The sequence below is a fragment of the Electrophorus electricus genome, chromosome 2 (assembly GCF_013358815.1).
Source record: "Electrophorus electricus isolate fEleEle1 chromosome 2, fEleEle1.pri, whole genome shotgun sequence".
Classification (NCBI taxonomy): Eukaryota; Metazoa; Chordata; class Actinopteri; order Gymnotiformes; family Gymnotidae; genus Electrophorus; species Electrophorus electricus.
In genome coordinates this window covers 28,273,137-28,285,697 of record NC_049536.1, presented here as the reverse complement: position 1 = coordinate 28,285,697, position 12,561 = coordinate 28,273,137, and the positions used below count along the sequence as shown (strand labels likewise).

At 44.4% G+C, this 12,561-nt stretch overlaps 1 protein-coding gene across 5 annotated transcripts in view; it reads left to right on the top strand.

The window, feature by feature from the left end:
• Positions 1-259: 259 nt before the first annotated feature.
• The window catches only part of thsd7ba (thrombospondin, type I, domain containing 7Ba), a 144,300-nt gene continuing 131,998 nt past the window's right edge, over positions 260-12,561 (top strand). For 4 of the 5 annotated variants that reach the window (XM_035523605.1, XM_035523603.1, XM_035523607.1 and 1 more), the window contains exons 1-2: positions 260-320; positions 2,375-2,506. The gene's annotated coding sequence lies outside the window, so the exon portion shown is untranslated. The remainder of the gene's footprint in view (positions 321-2,374; positions 2,507-12,561) is intronic. The other variant, XM_035523604.1, reaches the window with a different exon arrangement.

Sequence of the window (12,561 nt, the reverse complement as noted above, 5' to 3'; positions counted from 1 at the left end):
ATCGGGTAGTTAACATTCGGTCGACCTCATTCTCTGATTCATCATGAGTAATAAACGATACAGAAGAATAAAGCTTTTTTTTCCTGATTTGTGCTGTACTTAATCTAGTCATTTCAGGCACAGACTGTATGGTTGTGTTTTAGGTGAGGCACCTGCAATTTGAAAGGGGCTTTTTGACGATGCACTCTGACAGCGTGACGCTGTGTCAGAGATACAGTGGGCGGGGTGTGCAGAATTGTCACACACTGCATGTTCTGAGCTCTGGTGCACGCCTGCTGCACAAGTACACTGCTAGCACGGCACGCAGAACCGAAAGAAAGGTAAGACTCACAAATTTGCAAGTAAAGAGATCCCTGTTTACCTAATGAGTGTTTCTGCATCTGTTTATATATTGGCCATTTTCTCCATTCAGTGTTTGATTAGAGATTTGCACGGCTACTTAAAATGAGTTTAGTTTCCAGAAACATTTGTTTACTTGTTTCCATCAACATTTCTTACCATTCAAGTTCTTTTCCAGTTCTTAGATTTTATAAGGAGGATTCTTTTGTAAAGAATGTGTTGTGTTGTGCTGCTGTTTCTGTAATAATAGACACCTTTATCAGTTCCGTACAGTGGCATGTGTCACATGTACTGCACACAAAGACCTCACACTGACTTTCACGCGGTAATTTGTGAGCACAAGGTATGCCAACAGAAGTCAAAGGGATCAAAATAATAGTGGGAAATAGTACAATTGGTCTGTGATCTGTCATGAAAATCATGCCTGCTGCTAACCCATCATGTAAAGCTGTTCTGATTGCAAGAAAATGATTGTCCCTGTAAATGTGTCCTTGGACATGAGTTAATGCCTGTCTTTACCGTTAAAAAGGTTATTCTCCAAATACCCCGCTACCTTGGGTTAGTTCAAAGATCCTCTAGCCGTACCTGATGCAAATTGGGTTTAGATTGGTGTTAAAAGTAGGGGAATTGCAGAGATTAAGTTCAAGAAGGAAGGGTCACATGAATTTGTGGACAGTTATTTACCTGCACCAAAACAGGCACCTACCGACCTTTAGATACAACTCCTCAGTAAAGTGATGACCTACCATCATTAGATAACACCTCCTCAGTAAAGTGATGACCTACCGACCTTTAGATACACCTCCTCAGTAAGGTGATGACCTAGCGACCTTTAGATACACCTCCTCAGTAAGGTGATGATCTACCATCATTAGATAACACCTCCTCAGTAAAGTGATGACCTATCGACCTTTAGATACACCTCCTCAGTAAGGTGATGACCTACCGACCTTTAGATACACCTCCTCAGTAAGGTGATGATCTACCATCATTAGATAACACCTCCTCAGTAAAGTGATGACCTATCGACCTTTAGATACACCTCCTCAGTAAAGTGATGACCTACCGACCTTTAGATACACCTCCTCAGTAAAGTGATGACCTACCATCATTAGGTAACATCTCCTCAGCCAGTAGAGAGTCTTTCTCACTATAACAGCCTCTTCTCTTCAAGAGGAAAATCATTTTTAATCACACGATTAACTCCCCCCATTAACATTCAGAGAGACAACCCTAACATTGCTCATATCTGTAATATAAATGACACACAAGCAAGCATTTCCAGTGATATATAGAAACAGACTGTGCGTACACCAACAAATAGAGCAACACTTTTAAACAAAATTAATTTTCCACTTATTTTTAGTAGCAGAGTACATGACATTTAAACATTAATGCCATTTAAGGCCTTAATTAAGACATTTAGTAGCAGAGTACATGACATTAAGACAGTTTGATTCCCCAATAAAAGTATATTAGATGAGAAAAATTAAATACATTTAAGAAATGGAGGATGCAACAGGATGTCCGCCTTCCATGATATTCCTTCAGGACATTGATTCAATGTGTTTTTCTAGAAATCCCTACAGGACATTCCTTCAGAACATTCCTTCAGTGCATCCATCTAACTGCTTAAAATTATGATGCCCTCTCTCTGCTTAGGACAAGTGATAGTCAGACCGTATTGTTCAGAATTAGCTGTGTGAATACATCCTTCAGAAATACAGCCTTCACACGCCTTCAGTGCAGGAACCTTAATACGGGTAAGGAGTGTTGACAGATGGCAGTAATTTGCATATGGTAGCATTTGTTTATTTAGCATGGTCTGCCTCATCTGTGGCTGTGTACTGTAACCCAGGTGATGTGTGAAAGGGAGAGATTTGACTACAGTGCATTTACGCATCACTCCCAGGCTGAGAGCAGTCAGTGCGTGATGATTTGTGTGCTCTGGGAAGTGTTCTGGTCTCCGAGCCGCAGCCGGCCGAAGGCTGCTGTCACTCACATGAAAAGCTTGCCGGCTGTATTTTTTTTAAAGGGCGCAGAGCGTCTCATGCCTCAGCAGACGAGACTTACAGAGGGAGGGTCTCTCGGCATCTCCTTACTTTGTGTGAGAGGTCGTTTTCTCCTCATCACTTCCAAAATCCACCGCTTGGCCCTGAGGACAAAGGTTGGTGTCCTGTTACCTTCTGTTTGTGGACCCGGAGACATACGCGTCCAGTTCGGTTTCTTCTTGGGTGTGTTTGTCACCATTTTCTGCAATAATTATGACGGATATGACGGATAGGTAACATCATTATGTCCAGAATGGCAAGAAAATGAACTGCTGTTGTAATGTTAATGCATTTCTACCCAAAATCGTATCTGTCATGATTTTAATGATTCCAGTTTTAGCATTTTGTCATCAGGTATCAGGCTTTGAGTTTGAGTATCAACCAATCAAACATTTTTTATTTATATAACACATTTCTAAGACAAAGTTACAAAGTGCTGTACACTCAAAGTTAAAGGGAATAAAACACACACACAGAAGACAAACAGATTGGACTTTAGAAGCAGCTGGTGGTTGAAACCACTCTTTTGTCTATCTACTACACATCTTTGCTGTTAATTGCTTTATTATTAAGTGCTGTTTCTAGCAGTGCATAATTCTGGGTAAACAGAATCCCACCCACACACAGATGCAGGCAGCACTGTTCCACACCACTCTCCAGACTTCATGAGAGCTACTGAATAATACAAGATTTTTAATCAGCAACCCACCATCAACACACACACACACACACACACACACACACACACACACACACACACACACACATACACAGAGAGAGAGAGAGAGAGAGAGAGAGTGACAGTGTAAATTTTGTGTACTGTGTGTTCAGCTTCTATTAGCAGTTATGTTCCGGACTGCTGTTTTTTCTGCTGGTTACGAAGCTAACTGATCCCAGAAAAGGGGATCTGTAATAAGAGTGGGCATGTGTCAGGTGACTGGGGTTTGGAGGGAAGCTTCACAGTGACACACGTTTTAGACAGCACATTCTGTAGCACAACGTTCCACCCAAACCGGCCGTGTGAAGGCGTTCCGTCCTCTTTTTGCTTGAGTAATACCTTTTTCCCATAGAGAGAAAATGTCATTCTTATCTTTCTGAGTTAGCTTTAGATATTCAGATTCTGAACACAGGCAGAGCATGTTAGAATGGTCATTTCATACCAAGCAAGTAACTTGGAAGCACTTGTCAATAACAGATTGTGACTTCTGCACCGAGGGGACACAGGCTATATCTATGGAATGGGAAATGTGGAATGGGAAAATAACTTATGGTTTCGCGAAGGAGGAGGATGTTGATTCTACAGAGATACAAGAAACATTAGTTTATGTTCACACGCAGGCACACACACACACACACACACACACACACACACCCTCTCTCTCTCTCTAAACACATGGTCTTTTTAAAATATGGTGTGACTACTACAGACCTGCAGAGGTTCCCCTGCCAGTTCATTATTCTGTCATGCTGAACCCAGAAGCACACAGTGTGGCACCAGTCTATGCCCTTCTCAAGATTTCTTCTGCCACTGTGTGCTCACTGCTCTAGTCCTGTTTTGCATCTAATTATCACCCACAGTCTGCTGCTGAACAATGAGATAATGACTAACAAAGGCTTCCTTCACCCCATGCATCCAGAGCACACAGCCTCCCTTCAGGACCACTGATACACCAGTGATTTCCAAGGTCTCAGGATACAGAGGACGATACGGAGAATGGCGCTTTCAGCCACGGCTTCAAGGTTGTGTGTCCCTAACTTTTCTGACCCTAATTTAAAATCGAGGGAGGAGAGTGTGACTTAGACCCTGGAAGGAGCGGAGCCTCATCTGGAAGAGCTCTGCTGTATTAATAGCAATGGAGAGTGTGAGTGTGAGTTGAAAATCCATTGTCCGGAATGTCGATGGTAAACACTCGCTCCTGCTCCGAGAGGAGCCAATTCCACAGTGTTTCTCTCGCAGATCAAAGGCAGCGTTCAGAGAACAGCAACTCCAGCCCAACAATACTCCCCATGAATAATGGAGGAATTCTGCCTGGGTCTTTATTTCTGAAGAGAGTATTACAAACCGCCAGCATACTTGCTAATCTCCTATCATTTGAAGATAAGAGACACCCTGGCTTTTGGACAAACCGCATCCTTTGGCGTCAATGTGAGCAGACAGCGAGGTCAACGGCCTGAGTGTAGTTTGGGCTTTCTCTCGGAGCTGGAAATCTGTCCAGAGTTCCGTACACACCAGAGGAAAGGAGGTTAGTGGCCTTCACAAACAACACTCCGGTGCTTCCTGTCTCCTGTTATCATGCCAGATCAGACACGCGGTCCTGCAGTCTGCAAACGCATAATGAAGCATTAGTTTTCAACCAAAGATGCATTTTTCTGCACCCCTGGGGAACATTCTCAGTAACCAGAGAAACCCCTCTAAGAGCAGACAACTGCCTGGGTGTCTCTTTCATTTTCCTCTGTCTTTGAGAGTATTACATTAGTTCTAGGCCAGAGGTGCATTACTGAACAAGAAAGACATGAATTCCAGCATTAAACGGGCTGAAATGATTAAACTGACATTTGTGCAGCTGCCTGATTTTATGTGTCTGTGAAGTCCTGTTTTAATCCTGCTGTGGTGATCTGCAATGTCCCAGAGATACTGGCGGTCACTAGACACTTTGGTGCCACCACAGCACAAACACTCCATTGCTATTCAGGACTGTGAATCAATGCCATACTGTGAGGTGTGAGTCCCTGCGGCTGTTGTTCTGTGCCAGGTGATAGCAGAACATTTACATCAAAGCCCTCGGCAGCATCTTACACAGAGCAACACAGAATTTCCGTCATATTCCCAAGGCAGGCGAGGGTAGGAGGTTTGCACAGGGAGTCTTATTGGTACAGCATGGTGCATTTGCCCTGATGGGAACTCGAAGCCCAGAAAGGTAGCACCATCACCCACCACAGTACACCAGCCACAGTGTGTCTGCAAGATCGATGACAAACTATTCACGAGAAAGATAAGACTGAAGGGCCCGAGAGCAGGGGATTTTGGAAGAGAGTTGGAGTGGAGCTGAGGGTGGAGGTGTGGGCAGAGCTGAGGGTGGAGCTGAGGGATGAGCTGTGGGTGGAGCTGGGAGAGCTGAGTGTGAAGCTGAAGGTGGAGGTGTGGGTGGAGCTGAGAGTGGAGGTGTGAGTAGAGGTGTGGGTGGAGCTGAGGGTGGAGGTGTGGGTGGAGCTGGGGCAAAGCTGCTGGACTGAGGAGTTAGGATTGAGAAACCTCTCCCTTGCTCTCTCCTGTTCTCTCTCTCTCTCTCTCTCTCTCTCTCTCTCTCTCTATCATAAATTAAGTGAGCCAATAGCTGGCTGTTTTACCATTAAGGGACTTTAGTTGGTTATACATATTCTTATGATGGCATGCTGGGCTTAAGAACATATTTGTTAATAATTTAGACTTAATTTGGATAGAAGTGTATTCCGTTTAACATTCAGTAAACCTTGGTGGCTGTAGGTAAGTGGGATATGGGTAAGTAACCCCCGACACACACACACAATGTATTATGACCATAGTGGAGTTTTATGACTATTTTATTACACTGTAGTATTTATGTCCGTGTCAGGCAACAGATACACAGGTGGGTTTTAAACATTGATTTGCTGTGCATTATTAATAATTTCTTTCCGTGTTTTTTCCTCTCGGTGTCACAGATAAGGGATTTTCACTGGCAAGCTACTAGTTCTTTCTGAACTTACCATCCAGCTTTCAGTTGTGAAGGTTTCTGCGTGGTGGTTTTGTCGTTGTGTGTGTGTAGGGGGGGTTATTTGGGCAGGGTTTTTAGGATCTGTTCATGAACAGTCACACCCAGCCCTCTCCAAATCTTCCTGCTGGGCTGTGATGACATCTGTGTAATCCCAGAGGCCTCTACACAACACAATAAACCTGTAAACACAATAAACACAATAAACAGACACATAATTCACTGTCTTAAGGACGCACTCGCTGTCTTAAGGACACACTCGAAGCATCCCTGACTCTGACATAACTCAATGTCTTAAGGATACACTCGAAGCGTCCCTGACTCTAACATAACTCACTGTCTTAAGGACACACTCGAAGCGTCCCTGACTCTAACATAACTCAGTGTCTTAAGGACACACTCGAAGCATCCCTGACTCTGACATAGCTCACTGTCTTAAGGACACACTCGAAGCGTCCCTGACTCTGACATAGCTCACTGTCTTAAGGACACACTCGAAGCGTCCCTGACTCTGACATAACTCAATGTCTTAAGGACACAGTCGAAGCGTCCCTGACTCTGACATAGCTCACTGTCTTAAGGACACACTCGAAGCGTCCCTGACTCTGACATAACTCAATGTCTTAAGGACACACTCGAACCGTCCCTGACTCTGACATAACTCAGTGTCTTAAGGACACACTCGAAGCGTCCCTGACTCTGACATAACTCAATGTCTTAAGGACACACTCGAAGCATCCCTGACTCTGACATAGCTCACTGTCTTAAGGACACACTCGAAGCGTCCCTGACTCTGACATAACTCAGTGTCTTAAGGACACACTCGAAGCGTCCCTGACTCTGACATAACTCAGTGTCTTAAGGACACAGTCGAAGCGTCCCTGACTCTGACATAGCTCACTGTCTTAAGGACACACTCGAAGCGTCCCTGACTCTGACATAACTCAGTGTCTTAAGGACACAGTCGAAGCGTCCCTGACTCTGACATAACTCAGTGTCTTAAGGACACACTCGACGCGTCCCTGACTCTGACATAACTCAATGTCTTAAGGACACACTCGAAGCGTCCCTGACTCTGACATAACTCAGTGTCTTAAGGACACAGTCGAAGCATCCCTGACTCTGACATAACTCAGTGTCTTAAGGACACACTCCCTGACTCTTTGGTTGCCTTGTTTACTGCTGCAGTCCTGCTGGGGAAACAGATCTAATCACCAGCCTGGTCGTGCTGGACACATTCCAGTCGCCCAGCTCTGGGCAGGCTGTGATGGAGTTGAGATCCGCACGCCTGCCGATTACGAGACAGCACCACGGGTGGGGTGGGGGGTTTCAGGCACCCTGCCACCTTCTCAATGCCAGTCAGACAGAAACAGTGAGCGTGCGGTGGCACAGCTGGCACATTGCTGCCTGGAACGCGAGATGGAGAGGAAGACCTCGAGGAAGGTGTCTCTTCCTGTCTCAGACACACAGGAGGTGTGGCATGTTCTACCAGTGCCTGGGCTTCTCCTCTCTCTCTCCTGTTATTCTCACTGATTGGACAATCCATTTCTAATGTGTTCTTATTGTGAAATGCTTTCAGAAGTGGCTAGAGCCGCACATAATGTTCCAAATCCTGTAATTTGTCTGAATAATTTCTGACAATAAGTCCAAATCTCTGTCTCTCTCGTTTTTGTTTTGAAAAATGTTTCAAATGCAGTGATCTTTACAGGCCATAATTACGCATTCATCATCTTTATCTGCAGCAAAGTGAACGAAAAATCTTCAAATGCAAACTCAATATGGTCTAAACCCAGAACGGACCTGTGACCATTTCTCCAGATGCCTGTTATGATATTTCATGCCGTCTGGGTTCCTCTGATGCTCTGCGGTTCTCTGTGCAATGCCGGCTTGATGGTTTAATCTCATCTGTCAGCTGCAGTTCTGAGAACAGAACGTTTAGACTAGCGAGCAGACAGAACTGGGTCTGAATATCAGGTAAATGGTGTCATTTGCAGATTATGTAATATTTCATCCCATTACTGTGTCAAGCAGTGAAATGATCAGATTGGTCTTAATTCCGCCGTGAGCACTGTGCTTAATCTCGGACGGCTGACTGAGAGGTTTGTGCCTTTGGCCTAAAAGCCTCATTCATCAGTGGTATTGATGTGGTATTCCTTAACAGGGAAAACTGTGATTCTCCACTGTAACACTACCTGACAAACTCACAAAGAACACAGGACTCACAAAGACATAAGCAGAGAAGATACATATGCTTTTTGACATTGTCGGGAGAAACAAATGTGTAAAAAAAATGACAGCAATGTGTTTTCGTTGGATGTTTGGAATTATTCAGCCCCTAAACACTCAAAAGAGTCGATGATGCCTGAGAAGGTGTTTTGTGGAGTAGATTAGTAGTGACAAGTCAGAAACAAAGGCTGGATAATGTTTCTCAAAATGAGAAAATGTTGGGCTGTAAGTATGAACCCTTGAAAAACTGATAGAAAACAGGACACAGACAGTAATGAGCAGAAGGGCATCCTGGTTTCTGTTTGTACTGTACCCTCCCCTTTCCTGATAGTGCCACTCTGAGTGCTCTGAACTTTAGGCAGGGCAAAGCTTTTGAAACTAATTACTGTGTTATTTTTTTTATCTCACCTCCAGACTTCAATCTGAAAAAAGCACAATTGGGTGGTGGCTGATTGATCCTGACACCTTACCAGATTTCTACTGCATTATTTCACTGTATTCTCCTCCTCTCCGCTAATATTACTCCTCTCCTCTCCTCTGCTGTTTTCTCCTCTCCTCTTAGCTGGTAGCTGGCAGGTTTGGACACCAGTGAGATGGAGGTTAAATTTCCATTCCTCTCTGAGTAGCTGTCCAAATCAGTCAGACCAATTTGGTGAACAAACACAGATCAGTCGTTACCTTGTCAAACATTAAAATCCAGTTTGATGTGGAGATGCATCATTGTTCCAGACAGCAAGTTTTAGGAAGTCTGTCCTCTTCTTCATCTTCAGTCAGATAACATACAAAATGTAAGCGTTTTTTGTAATGAGCGGTTGGTATTTACATCAGTACTGGGCGAGCCACATCGCCGCCAGTAAACTGCCTGTTTAGTTGTATACTTGCTGGTTGTGCACTGTTCCACAGACGAGGCCAATGTGGACGAGTCACGTCTACACGTGTCACCTCTGAACAGTGCTACAGCCTAAGAGCACCGAAGAAACGTCAGTGCCGGAAACAGCCGCCGTAATGAGTGTGTGTACCGTAACATCGAATGTGTAATGAGGCCGCTAATGAGAGAGCACAAGTGTGAGTGAAGATAGAATTTATTTAAGAATAATCCAGGCCAGTCATGGGCAAGCAGGTGTATCAGAGGCAGCAAAGAGGCAAAGTAACAAAAACAAACAAAAAAGTCCACGTTTCTGCATGTCTGTTTATGTCCACGACTCTGTCATCAGGTAGTGCAGTCACAGGCAGCCATAACATCACAGTAATAGTCAATATTTATGTAGCACATTTAAAGGACCTAAGTGCTAAATGTATATAAGGCTGAACTACAGACACGAGGCCAATGTCTTAGTAAAAACATTCCTCACACAACCAGAACTTCATGGCTATAAAAGAACACCAAAATCCAGAATGCTTTGCAAACTCAAGTGCCTGGTTCCATTAGCTCCACGTCTCAGAGCTGCTGTATGTCCAGAGCTGTGCATTAGCTTTAGGTTGAAAACACCTTAATCAGTGATTACGGTTTATTGTTCAGATCTCGTAGACTAAATTACTGCAATTACCTGATGAGAAGGCATAACTCTCAGAGAGTAAAACTTACCTGCGAAATATGCCTGGACTGGTGACCTTGGTGTAGTGATGACAGCATAAAAGTGCACCATCAGGGGCTTTGGCAGGTCCCTTACTGTGCCTTCATGGTGATGGGGCTGATGTTCTGCTCTCACTTGAGGGCACTGATGATGGTGATGCCCAGACAGATTCCACAGTGACAACTGAGCAGTCTCCCCGATGGATGGGATGGAGTCTCCCAGAGTGATGGGGGTGGGGTTTCCCAGAGTGATGGGGGTGGGGTTTCCCAGAGTGATGGTGGCAGTGTCTCCCAGAATTATGGGGGTGGGGTTTCCCAGAGTGATGGGGGCTCCTAAATGTGACTTTTTAACCATGAAAAGTTTCTGCCTTTTTGGTTCCTAAATGTTAACAGCATAGCAAAGATTACTGTCCTGGAAAAAAGACCACAGGTTCAAATCCATCTGTGTTTCAATGAATCCAGGTGATGGACACACCTGTTCTTCTGTGTGCACTAACCTTGTATTGAAGAGGGTATGTCTCTAAAATCTGATTGGAAGAATAGAAGCTTCCATTTCTAGTATTGATTTTACCAAACCCAGACTCACACAGACTCAGGTAGGGGTTCTCCATGACTCAGGTAGGGGTTCTCCATGACTCAGGTAGGAGTTTGCCATGACTCAGGTAGGGGTTCGCCACGACTCCAGTAGGCGTTCGCCATGGCTCAGGTAGGGGTTCTCCATGCTGTGTCTTTACATAACTCGTGGTTTTCATTCCTAGTTAAGGGCACCCAGTTCTCTCCATATTATTTTTTTCCTAGTCTAACTTGCCATCAGGTATAAGATCAGGAATCTATCAGACCAGGTATCTATCACACCAGGTGTCTAATACACCAGGTATCTATCAGACCCTTTTACGTACGACAGCTTCTGTAAGAGAATATTTCTTCTTCATATCTTTTCGAAGTCCTACCTCATTTCATGTAGATCTAAAAAGTTATTATATAATTTCTGGCAGTTATTGAAAGCATAGAATTAGAATTTTTTTTTTTAGCAGGTTGTTAAGTCGCCCACTGGAAGATGAAAAGGACCTGGAGTGCAGGCCTTGGCTTGAATGTTTTTATCAATATTTCACATTTCATACTGTATGTAGAACAGCATTCAAAAATCTTTCCACCACAATAAAGGTCCTCTGCCGTGAAGTCATAAAGCAAACCTTGTGAAGGCCCGCCCAGCGAGATCTCCTTCAGCGCTCGTGGGAGAGCAGGTGGCAGACGCCCCCTGGACCACATGTCTCGCTCTCATTACTTATTGACCAACAGCTGAGACTTCTCTTCATCTGACCTTCTCCGTTTCAGACAGAGCCCCCACCTTTGTATCGAACAGTCCCCCGGACAGCAGCACAGCTACATCAGCATTTGCTTGCTTGCTGCGAATTTGCTTGGTGCATTTAAGACTACAGACTGTGATTCTGTTTTTAATAAAATGGAAAACAGTTCTGAATATACAATATTAGCCTTATTGTGGACTTGTTTATTGTACGATGAAAGGTATGTAGGCCTGTGTTGCGTTATATTGTGATATTGGGCAGAGTGGTTACCACTCTGGTTTATTGGCAACGCCTCTTGTTTCTCATAAGATGAGAAATGTAATGTTGCTGATGTCTCATAAAGCTTGTATATCCTCTCTCTCTCTCTCTCACTCACTCTCTCTATCGTGGAATCTGCTGACTCTGTTGGTTAAGCAGAACCTCATTATGAAGTCAAGACCTCCCATCTAAAGGGCATCTGTTCATCCCTACTAACTCCTGGCTTCAAACAGGAAGTTGGAGAGTTATTTCGGTCCCTAATGGTCTGGGGCTTCTTATCTGTCTTTATGATCAGTTGATTAAGTAACGCGTTGCTCACTGGGACGGCAGTGCTGCTGGAGCTGTTGAGGTTACCTCAAGGTGAGATGTAATCAGCTCTGTGTCCAGCCTGCTGGGCCGAGTGTAATTACACTCAAGGGTTTTTAAAGATGGGTTGTAGATGCTTAAATGGGTGGTGGGGGTTCAGCAAGGAGAAATAACTTCAGATCTGAGAAAGCCTTGCATTTGTCATGTTAACTGCACTGTCAGGGACCACGTGGCTGTACCTGCTTGGGTTAGATATCTCCGTGCTGTTTGAGCATGATCTGGTCGCTGTTCAATACCTGCTCTCGGAAGAATCATTTCGCTGGTGAGAAGCTCAGCGCTGTTCCCGCTCAGTTCTCCAAGCTTTTCTGTTGAATTTGTGAAGTTTGTCACTGGAGACAGATACAGGTGTTGTAACCTGAGACAGGTGAAGGTGTTGTAATCTGAGACAAGTGTAGAGTGTTGTAACCTGAGACAGGTGAAGGTGTTGTAACCTGAGACAAGTGTAGTGTTGTAACCTGAGACAAATGTAGAGTGTTGTAACCTGAGACAGGTGAAGGTGTTGTAACCTGAGACAAGTGTAGAGTGTTGTAACCTGAGACAGGTGAAGGTGTTGTAACCTGAGACAGGTGAAGGTGTTGTAACCTGAGTGTTGTAACCTGAGACAAGTGTAGAGTGTTGTAACCTGAGACAGGTGAAGGTGTTGAAACCTGAGACAAGTGTAGAGTGTTGTAACCTGAGACAGGTGAAGGTGTTGTAACCTGAGACAGGTG